Genomic DNA, 12,273 nt, shown 5'->3' with positions numbered 1-12,273 from the left:
ATTCAGTCATATTTAACCAACTTGTTCCAATGACAACCTGTGTTTTTTTTCACTTTTATGCTCTGTTAGTCAGTTTATTTCACTTAGTTGCCTGTCAATTTGGGTGCCAGAATTTCTCACAAATACTTAATTGCCACCTGGAAGATAAACATTTTCTTTTCATTTTAACTACATTGACATATTGTGAAAGTGCTCTAGATTTGTTAATATCTTTAAACTTATTTCTCTCCCTGACCAGGCGGTTATTATTCACAGCTTCCATTTTCATATTCAAGCAGTGACAATACTTGATATTTTATAGGTTTGCTCCTTATAGACAATCAGTAAGCCATCCATTTCACCTTATTTGTATTAATTGAGGTTAAAATGAATATAATGTTACTTCACTTATTTATCCTTAGTAACTAATAAATATAGTTTATGTCTTTAAAATTAATTATTTTATTATTATTACAATCAGCTAACATCTGTAGAAGGTTAGTACATCATGGCTAATATCACAATACTCTGCTACGTGAGCTATCTCACTTATAACTTCACAATGATATCACCATTAAAAACAAGGTTGACTGAGTGTGCAATTGTGTGTGTATGTGTATGTGTCTTGTGTAGGGTGTATATGTATTTGACTTGAGGTCACTAATGCTTTATGGATTTCATAAAACAAATGCAAATGTTGTAATTTTTTGTTCTTAACAGTGACAATGTAAGGTACATACATTTTTCCCCCCAGGAATATTCCATTCTTCGCATATTTTTATGATTTTTTTTTGTAATTTGCCTCTAAGCTTAGACAATAAATGACACAGAAATTTAGGCTTTTTATTTTGAATCCACATCTCATTCTTTACCTACACCTGTAATACCAGTGAGCTCACCTAGTTATTCCATAATGTTGACTTCAGGAAAATTTCAGTCTTTTACAGAACCACTCACCTTCAAATGAACACACCTTGCCCTTTATGAAGTTACTTATGATGCTTTGAAGAATATTTTGGGATTGTGAAACTTTATGCAACTTTTGATTAGAAAGGAAGCCTCACATAGAAGCTAAGAATACAAACCAGGGGGTCAGACGGACTTGAGTACTAGTCACAGCTGCACCCTCAGACAAGTCAACAACTTCTGTGGGCCTCAGTTTTCTCATTTAAGATATGGAGATATTCCCAAGTTATAGTGTTCTTATGAGAATTAAATGACCTCATCCATAGGTCCCACTGAACTTAGGATGCGATAAGCCCTGAATAAATTGCAGCCCCTCTTTCTCATACACATGCTTGATGGCATGAAAACACTGGCACAGGCATTACCTGAATGCCTTCTCTCAGACACCACATAAGAATTTTGTCCTTGATAAATCCATTCCTGTGCTTTTGTGATTGAACAAGTGGATAAAAAGAAAACAGAAGCTCATAAAGAGATGGAGTGAAGAGGGCTGATTCTGGAGGTGAGGGTGGTGTTGGGAGAAACCCAAGACAAACAGCTGTGAAGGACAGTAGGTTTGAAAGAAGGAAAAGGGGAGAGTACAGCACTACTAATGAGGACATGTGTACATTGTGTGGAGTTTATGAGATGTATTTATATATTATATTTTTTAACAATACTTTTGTCGTATCCTTTGATCAACATCTCCCTACCTACTGCCCCAACCCCCCACATAGCCAGAACCACTATTCTACTCCTTGCTTTTATGTATTCAACATTTTTTAGATTCCACATTGGTGAGATCATGCGGTATTTGTATTTCTGTGCCTGGCTTGTTTCACTTAACATAGTGCCCTGCATGTTCATCTATATTGTCACAAAGGAACGGATTTCCTTCTTTTTGTTAAAGCTGAAAAGTACTCCATTGTGTATAGATAGATACTATATTTTTTTTTCTCCATTCATTCTTTGATGGACATGTAGACTGACTCCATATCTTGTCTACTGGGAATCATGCTGAAAGAACATGGGACTGCAGATGAAATTTTTCTTGTTTGAAAATCAGTATTATGATGCTCATATAATACTTTAAGAACACCAGAGCATAAAATTGAGAGAACTTTGAAAAAGCGAAAAGACTTTTTGAAAATGTTTCTCTTCTGAAAAGGATAAAATACAAAAATGGAGTGAGCACATAAATTATTTTTGGACTAGGTTTCAGACACAAATGGAAAGTGTAAGCCAAGATGCAGAAAGCAAAAAGGAAAATAAAATTATTTGAAATAGGTTAAAGAAATGTTTCACTTACATCATGGCTAGAGGTAGACAGGTATTTTTCAGGCCTCGATTTTACATGATTTAAAGTACCATCTTTAAGAAAAAGGAATCAAAGTTAGAAAAATAAAACAGAATATTTACTGTGAATGAGAAAAAAATCACAATAAACTAAAACATGACAAATGGCATAATTATAAAATATCTTTATGACCGCATATGGTGGCTCATGCCTGCAATCCCAGTACTTTGGGAGACAGAGGTGGGCAGATTGCTTGAGCTCAGGAGTTTAAGACCAACACGGGCAACATGGTGAAACCCCACCTCTACAAAAATTACAAATATTAGCTGGGCCTGGTGGCGCACCTGTAGTCCCAGTTATTTGAGGGGCTGAGGCAGAAGGATCGTGCCACTGCACTCCAACCTGGGTGATGAAGTCTCAAAATAAATAAATAAAATTACAATATATTTTCCCCTATATTTTGGCTTGATACTATTGATCCCTGTTTTAAATGAAAGAAAATTGTATAATAATTTTTAAAGATAGAAGAAAAAGGTCCTAGCATGGTAGATTAAATTTGTTTAATTGGTGTCTGTGATTCATAAAACCTGCAACTTCAGATTATATAGATATTTGCTGTTGGTTCTAATTTTGCAAGTTTATGTCCTACAAATGAATGAGTTATGGTAAATTTTGTTTTGGGAAATTCCCACTAACAATGGGAAAAAGAGGAGATTTTATATATAATTATGTAGGCTTCACTATCAAGTATGTTACTACAGGAAATGTCATTGTGCATGGGTATTGACCAAAACGAAAACAATCCTACACTTAAATTATTTTCGTATTTGATTAGAAGGATTGTCCACAGACAGCTTTGTGACTTCATTCATGTCAAATTGTGTTTCTCCTCTAGTGCTAACTTCTCCTTAGCTAGATACTATATATATGTGCCCGTGGACACTCTAACACTACCAAACCACAAAGGGACTTGGGAGGAAGGAGAAGTGGTTCTCTTAAACAATTGTTGTTATATGCTCAATTTTGTTTCTCCCTGATCAGGACCATGGAAGAGACTCTTACAAGTAAGAGGCCTTGAAATTTAGAGTTTTGATACCTTAGGGACGTGTCCACTCCTGAATGTAAATCTTGAATTTTACAAGGCAATGAAAAACAACTATTATTTTTAGAAACGCAGTTCCTAAACTGGCTTTAAGGCACCCTGGACACCACAGTAAACTCACAAGGGTGCTGCCAAATATTTTAAATTTTCTTTGGCCCTAGAAGTACCATGAAAAAAAAAAAACAAAAAACCCGAGATATTAAAATCATTATGAACTGAGGAAGTTAGAGAAATTTCTTTTTCTCAGACAGTGTAGAGGGGCTTGATTGGTAGTTGAAGACCCTGGTGCTCAGGCGATTTGTTTTGGGCGAGCTTTGCAGTTTGCTGTTGCCATTTTGGAGGATCATGCCTGTCCACATTTTCCACTTCAACTGAATGTTGAGTTACAGTGGATTAAAGCACATTAAAGGTGATCTCATATGAAATGAATCATCTTCAGCTGAGCCAGTTGCTCATGACCAGATAACTGAGAAAAATAGGAAGATCATTAAGGATGTCAAGCACCCGTCCAGAGTTTGCAAAAACGTTCATTAGCATTGCTCATGGCTGTAATGGCTTATCTAGATTTTCATCTGTGTAAGTGCTGAGTAGGTTATCTTATAGAATAATGAAATTATTATTTCACCTTGGGAAGACTATTTCCAATGTTATGGTCATAGGGCCTAATGACTCTAATGTCAAGCTACCAAAGATCCTGGAACCATTGCTGGTCTCAATGTACTTAAAATTTTCAAAGAGCCAGCTGCTGCTTCTGTTGCTTATGGTGCAGTCATAAAGGTTGGAGCTGAAAGAAGTGTGCTCATCTATGACTTAAGAGATGAAATGTTTGACGTGTCTGTCCTCACTCTTGAGAATGAAATATTTGAGATCAAATCTATAGCTGGAAATACCCACTTAGGTGGAGAAGATTTTTGACAACCAAATGATCAAACATTTTATTGCTGAGTTCAAATGCAAGCATAAGGACAGTAGTGAGAACAACAGGGCTGTGTGATGCTTCTGTACTGCTTGTGATGGGCTAATTGCATTCTCCCTTCCAGCACCCAGGCCAGTATTGAGATAGATTCTCTCTGTGAAGGAACAGATATGTATACCTCCATTACTCATGCCCATTTGAAGAACTGAATGCTGTCCTGTTCCATGGCACCCAGGACCCGATAGAGATAGCCCTTCAGGACACCAAACTAGAAAAGTTGCAGATTCATGTTATTGTCCTGGTAAGTGGTTCTATCTGTATCTCCTAGATCCAAAAGCTTCCTCAATAATTATTTAGTGGAAAAGAACTGAGCAAGAGCATTGACCCTGATGAAGCTGTTGGTTACGGTGCAGCTGTCCAGGCAGCCATCCTATCTTAAGACAAATCTTAAACTGTTCAAGATTTGCTACTTTTGGATTTACTCCTCTTCTCTTTGGTAATGATGCTGCTGTAGAGTCATGACTGTTCCCACGAAATGCAATATACTTTTCTTACCAAGCAGACCCAGACCTTCACTACCTATCCTGACAACCAACCTGTATGCTCATTCAAGCTTTTGAAGGTGAGAGTGCCATAACCAAGGATAACAATTTGCTAGTTATCCAGGACAAGTTTGAGCTCACAGGCATACTTCCTGCTCCCTTTGCTGTGCCTCAAATTAAAGTCACTTGTGATATTGATGTCAATGTCATCCTCAACATCTCCTTGGTAGGAGGGGTAATAATGCCACGTGAACTACAAACTTCAGATATATTATTTAATTTATACCTTAGCAAGTTTTGAGGTTAGGCATTAGAATAATCTCATTTTTAAAAATAAGTAAATCAAGGCTCTTAGGTTAAGTAAACTCTATGGCCTCAGACTTAGTCATAGGATCTAGGACTCATACAGAGGAGGTTTCAATTTAGTGCGTACACTATCCACTATACTATCCCTCCTCCTGCCCATCTCCATTCTCTCTTCTGTTGCACCTTTTCCACTGTTTGAACTTAAGTGCCCAAATACTGCCACATCCTGAAAGCAATTTCTATCATAATAAATGTTAAGGAGGCTCTGATGAAAAATTGTACAGCATCGGAATCCTATCTTTGTGATTGATGATGTCGCTGTTAATTATCTCATTTTCCCAGGTCCTTGATATTGTCAGGCTCTCTCTAAAGGAATCTGCTAAAAGGCTTGGCAAATATCTTGAGAGCTATGCATTAACATAAAACTGGAAAAGCATATGAAATTTTAGAGTTTTCACTTTTAAATCTTTATATTACCAGCTTGACATATAAGAGTTATAATTGGACATATTCCTAATAACTTTCAGTAAGAACAAATAATTACATTCTGAAAGATCAACCGCATAATTTTGAAAGGACCAACTTGTCATGGTGAAAATCACTTCTTTCATTCCTTTGCAGTTATTTTTAAGTATTATATAAATGCACTCAGCTCTTCACGGTAATACTTTTGCTTCCTTCTATGGTAATTCATACCTATTACTTAATTTTCCACATGACATTTTTATGAGAGTTGCAGATCTTAGTCTCATATAAAAGTAAAGCATTATTATGTGAAAAAAGAAAATGTAAGCAGATCAAAAGAAAAAGTAAGTTTTTAAACTCAGTTTCTGAGAAGATGTAGTAGACATACTTTCTTTTTTAATTAAAAAAAATTTTATTTGTAGACATTTTTGGGATATATGTGCAATTTTGTTCCATGTATAGGTTACATGGTGGTCATGTTAGGGCTTTTAGGGTATCCATCTCCTGAATAATGTATATTGTACCCATTAAATAATTTTTCATTATCATGCTAAGTATAGCTAAAAACCCTAGATGTTATCCATAAAATAAATAGGTTCTGACAGGTGAAGAGAAGAGAAGACAGACTGGCTAGGGACCTCAGAACTCAAAGAATAACATGGTGTGAATTTCTTGGATACCCTAGTGTAAGTATGGGAGAAGCTGGCAACAAGGAATTTCTAATGGACTCAGACAAAAAAAAAAGAAAAGAGAAAAGGAAAAAAACTTCAAGAAAAGACAACTGTGACTAGTCAAAAAACCACTAAGAGGGCAGCCTAGAAAGACAGGAAACTTTTAGATGATTTTATTGATACATAGTGTTTTTACATATTATGAGGTACAAGTGGTATTTTGTTACATGCATAGAATATGTCACTATCAAGGCAGGGCATTTAGAATTTCCATCACTTCGAGCATTTATCATTTCAATATATTGAGAATATTTCACATCCTCACTTCTAGCTATTTTGAAATATATCATACATTTTTGTTAACTACAATCACCCTACTTTACTGTCAAACATTAGGACTTATTTTTTTTTTCTTTTTCTTTCCTTTTTTTGGGGGGTAGACAGGGTTTTACTCCTGTCTCCCAGGCTGGAGTGTAGTGGTGTGCTCTCGGCTCACTACAAACCACAACCTAGACCTCCCAGGCTCAAGTGATTCTCCCTCCTCAGCCTCCTGAGTAACTAAGACTATAGGCATGCACCACCATGCCTGGCTACTTTTTGTATTTTTAGTAGAGACAGGGTTTTGCCATGTTGGCCAGGCTGGTCTCAAACTCCTGATCTCAAGTGATCCACCCACCCGGCCTCCCAAAGTGCTCAGATTACAGGCATGACCCAACATGCCTGGCCTGGACTTATTTTTTTCTATCTCACTGTATATTAGTACCCATTTGCCAACCTCTCTTCATCCTCCCCTTCACACCCACATCCTTCCCGGCCTCTGGTATCCAGAGTAGAATGATAATTCTACTCTCCACGTCCATGAGATCAGCTTTCTTAGATCTCATATATAAGTAAGTACACATCCTAATTGTCTTTTTGTGTCTAGATTACTTCACTTAACACAATGACCTCCAGTTCCATCCATGTTTTGCAAGTGACATGATTTTTATTCTTGATGATTGCTCTACTCTGCCTAATACAACAGTATGAACTATGGCCCCACCCCCACCTCCACCAGCAAAGGCTAAGGGGAAAGAGGCTTCTCCCCTTGCCAGTCTATAATGGAGTGTCTCAATCCACTACCAAAATGGGGCCAGAGAAGGGCAAGTAAGAAGCCAGGATTTCTGGTTCCACCAGCTGGTAAGCAGGCCTCCCCCACACCCATGGTGTCAGTGAGCTTTTACCACACCAGCCCTGCACTATCAGAGGAGGCTTCGTGGGGGGTTAAGACTTCCTCTGACCCCCAGCTTGGTAACAAGACCACCCCACTGCAGTGTCAGTGGAGACTACCATGAGAGAGCAATAATGAGCTGGCCCTCCCCATCCCAACCAGGGCGGCATCCACAAAAGCCTGGTGGAAAGCCTCAACTCCCAACCCCACCCAGCAGTGACAAGGAGCCTTTTCTACCCTCAGGTGTCAATGAAGGCCAAGAGGAAAACCTGGGAGTTTTCTACACTTACCTGGCAACAATGAGAAGGTGTCTCTCTTTTCCCCGCAGGCATGCTGTCAGAGGAGACCTTGGCTATGAACTATAAGATATAAATAAGGTCCAGATAATTATAATATAATCCCCTAAATGTCTAATTTTCAATAAATAACTCATACAAACAACCAGAAAAAAAATATTGAATTTCATCAAAATTAAACATTATGTATCATCTCAAGAGGAGGAAAAGACAAGCTACCAACTGAAAATATTTACAAACCACATATCTTATAAAATACTCATCTATAGAATATATAAATACCTTGCAAGATTCAACATTAAACACCAAACCATATAATTGCAAAATGGGAAAAATGTAAAGAGACCCTTCACCGAAGAAGACACATAGATGGCAAATTGCCACGTGAAAAGATATTCATGAGTAGCCATTAGGGAAATGCAACTGAAGACCACAATGATATATCACTATACATCTGTTAGAAAAGTGAAAACAAACACATGGTGACACTAAACGCTGCCATGAATGTGGAGAAACTGGATACACATGTATGGCTGGTGAGAAAATACGACAATTTAGTCACTCTAGAAAATAGTTTGGTAGTTTCTTTAAAAACTAAACATAAACTTACCTTGCAGCCCAGAAATTTCAGTTCTCAGCATTTATCCCTCCAGAATAAAAACTTAGGTCCACACAAAAATCCATGCATGATTGCTTATGGCAACTTTATTTGCAATAAACCCCAAACTAGAAACAACCAAAATGTTCCTCATAGGTAAATGGTTACATAAAATGCAACAGAAACAAACATACCCTGAAATACTACTCAGCAATATAAAGGAAGGAACTCTTGATAGATACACCGAATTGGGTGGATCTTATATTAGTTTGCTAGGGCTGCCATAACAAAATACCAGTCTATGTGACTTAAACAACAGAAGTTTATTTTCTCCCGGATTTGGAGGCTAGAAGTGCAAGATGAAGGTGTGGGCAGGTTTGGATTGTTTTAAGGCCTCTATCCTTGGCTTGCTGATAGCTGTCCTTTCACTGTATCCTCACAAGATCTCTCCTGAGTGCCTGTGCATCCCTGGTATCTCCTTAGATGTCCAAACTTCTTCTTTAACAATAGGAGTCAGGTTGGGTCAGTGCCCACCCTAATAGCCACATTTTAACTTCATCACTTCTTTAAAAGCCCCGTCTCCAAATGCAGTCACTCTCTGAAGTACTGAAGACATAGGACTTCAACATAAGAGTTTTGAGGGGGCACGATTCAGCCCATAAAAGATCTCATGGGTGGTAAGCCAAGTGACTAAAACCAATTTTAAAGGTCACATACTGTATGAATCCATACAATATTCTACAAATGACAAAATTATAGAGATAGAAAACAGAATAATGTGTGCCAGTGATTATGGATGGTGGATGCAAGTAGATATGACTATAAAGGATTAGAGTAAGAGAGATCTTTCTGATGATAATTCTGTATCTTGATTTTGATAGTAGATACACAAATCTACTGGAATAAAATGACATAAAACTATACACATGCCTTGTACTGATACCAGATTCCTAGCTTTGATATTCTTTTATCAAATAATTGATCTCATTTACTGAATGATGCAAGCAATGGTGGAAACTGGCTTAAAAGTACAGGGGACCTCTGTACTACCTTTGTAATTTCCTGTATAATTATTTAAAACAAACAACAAAGAAACCTAGGCTGGGCGCAGTGGCTCACACCCATAATCCCAGCACTCTGGAAGGCTGAGGTGGGCGGATCACCTGAGGTCAGGAGTTCGAGACCAGCCTGCCCAACATGGCAAAACCCTGTCTCTACTGAAAATACAAAAAATTAGCTGGGCATGGTGGTGGGCACCTGTAATCCCAGCTACTTGGGAGGCTGAGGCAGGAGAATTGCTCGAACCTGGAAGGTGGAGGTTGCAGTGAGTGGAGATTGCGCCACTGCACTTCAGCCTGGGCAACAAGAGCAAAACTCCATCTCAAAAAAAAAAAAAAAAGAAAGAAACGTCAAGGCTAGTCTTCAACTATCAAAGGAAATCTTGAAGTTACTGCCTTTACAGATGTTACCATATTAACTTTGGTTTTGCAAGTGCAAAGAAGTCTGATATTTTAGTTTTAAAAAAGATCTCAATTTTAATCGAATAGCATTTGGAATGATGTTAGTGACAATTAACACATGGACCTTTTTTCTTCATTTTCTGTTATTTTTTGAAAACTCCATACAGATATTTTTATTTCTAGCAGGCAGATATCAAAACCCTCAGTGAGATTACTTGACTTACTTCCTCCCTTAGCAAAGGTGGACATTCAGCACAAGGTGGACATTCAAACATTTTGTTTGTGCTGTCAGAAGGTGATGAGAGCACCCAAGGTTAGCTCTACCTTGTGTCTGCCATTTAGGCAACATTTAACGATATTTTGGCATTCATCTTTAGTAGTTTGGTCAATATTTTCAATTAACAAAATAAGAAAACTTAGTGTTTAATATTTCTTTTCTTTCTTTTCTTTTTTGAGACAATGTCTCACTCTGTCACCCAGGCTGGAGTGCAGTGGTGCAATCTCGGCTCACTGCAACCTCCACCTCCTGGGTTCAAACGATTCTCCTGCCTTAGCCTCCTGAGTAGCTGGGACTACAGGCACCTGCCACCACACCTGGCTAATTTTTGTATTTTTAGTAGAGACGGGGTTTCACCATGTTGGTCAGGCTGGTCTCGATCTCCTGACCTTGTGGCCTACCCGCCTTGGCCTCCCAAAGTGCTGGGATTACAGGCGTGAGCCACCGTGCCCGGCCTCATTGTTTAATATTTCTTAAAGAATACCACATATTATTCCACTATTCAATCACCATTACCATCATCTTCACCAACATTGTTAAATTAAAAAAAAAAATGAAACAATGCTAATAATAAAAGTTCTCAATTTAGTCATAATTGTATAGTTATTCATGGAGGTGGTATTGATATTTGCAATTACACATATTTTATAATCATCAAATCCTAGAGCTGAGTAAAGTATTATCTCATGTCTCCAGTGCAGTTCCTTCTGTATGTTTTTTAAACACATAGTTTTGTTTAACAAATGTTGCCAGATTTAGTCATTTTTATATAATAATTTTATTTATAAAAATAATTTCATAACAAAGCAGCATCTCAATAAAAATTCCCTCCGTACACATAAGTACAACTTCACTCATCCTGTTAGTGTATGTCTCTTTACAAAATCAGAATAGGATGCAACTTTGCAGGAATAAAGATTAGCAAATAGCTTTGGGGCTCTTAGGGGATTTTGATTTATGAGTTTTTTTATTCTGATTATTCTGATTTGACTCTGATTTATGAGTTTTTTATTCTGATTTGATTTATGAGTTTATTTTCTTCTATTAGGTACATAGTGTTCTAAGTCTCTAATGGCTGTTTAATATCATTCCTGCAACAGTTGAATTTATTGTAAAAATTGATATGTTAGATCATGCTATTCTTCTAAATACTTCAATTTCTTCTAGCCAAACTCAGATTAAAATTTGTTGTGCCCTATATTATTTAGGGACAAATTAAAGAACGGGATTTATTTTATTTTGGGTTTTGCATATAAATATAAATTTGCTGCTACATATATGGCTATATTTCAAATTTTACTGATTTAATATCTCACAAAATTCAATCTTCTGTAGTTGAAGAGTTGTTGATAACTTTGGTAGATGTAATTAACTTACAGCTTAGACTTATAAAAGCTAAGAGAGAGGGAGTTAGCATTCAGAATTTCTAAGTGGTGATGTTACCATATATGTCTTACATGTAAACCCAGATTCTTCTGACCTGAATTTCCGGTTAACATTAAAATTTTCTCTGTATCTTGGTGCTTTAGAAACAGGCAGGCTGGAACCAATTAGGGAAGATAATTTAAACCCTACTGAAAATACAAATGAAGTGCTTCCAACTCTAAAATCCTTTCAGGAATGTTATCTGATCACAGTAGGTTTAGGTTAGATGAATAAGCTTCGAAAATGGGTAATTTTGGATTTTTTTCCTTTTTTTTTTTTCTTACAAAAGCAGAAGCATAAACTCTTATTATCATCTCCCTACCATCTTTTAAACAGAATCTATTATGGAGAATCTGATGAATGCAGGGGAGAAAAGCTCCGTAAATTTTGCACTATTCCTTCCTTCCTCCCTTCCTTCCTTCCTTCCTTCCTTCCTTCCTTCCTTCCTTCCTTCCTTCCTTCCTTCCTTCCTTCTTCCTTCTTCCTTCCTCTTCCTTCCTTCTTCCTTCCTTTCTTTTCTTTTTCAGCAAAAGCAGGAATGATCTAACCCGCAATTGTGAACAAAGTAATAAAAATTCAAGCTCTAAAATTCCTGGAGCATGTCTGCATGGAAGTCAGGGCCATGTCCTTCTCGTGTGCCACATACTTCTATCTGCTGGTGATTTGAGACAACACAGTGTGTTGTCTCCCTGGGAGAAGCTCCATGAGCCCACTCGAAAAGAATGCATCTTTTTTTTCTCTCTTGCAGTTGGAACCTCTGTGTACTAGTGAGACTACTGTACCA

General features: G+C 37.3%; 1 pseudogene; it reads left to right on the top strand.

Moving 5' to 3' along the window:
- Positions 1-2,607: 2,607 nt before the first annotated feature.
- Positions 2,608-12,273, top strand: part of LOC110740934 — a 109,867-nt pseudogene continuing 100,201 nt past the window's right edge.

The sequence above is a fragment of the Papio anubis genome, chromosome 10 (genome assembly GCF_008728515.1).
Source record: "Papio anubis isolate 15944 chromosome 10, Panubis1.0, whole genome shotgun sequence".
NCBI lineage: Eukaryota > Metazoa > Chordata > Mammalia > Primates > Cercopithecidae > Papio > Papio anubis.
Note: the sequence above shows the minus strand (reverse complement) of the source record. Positions and strands in the feature narration are given on the sequence as shown.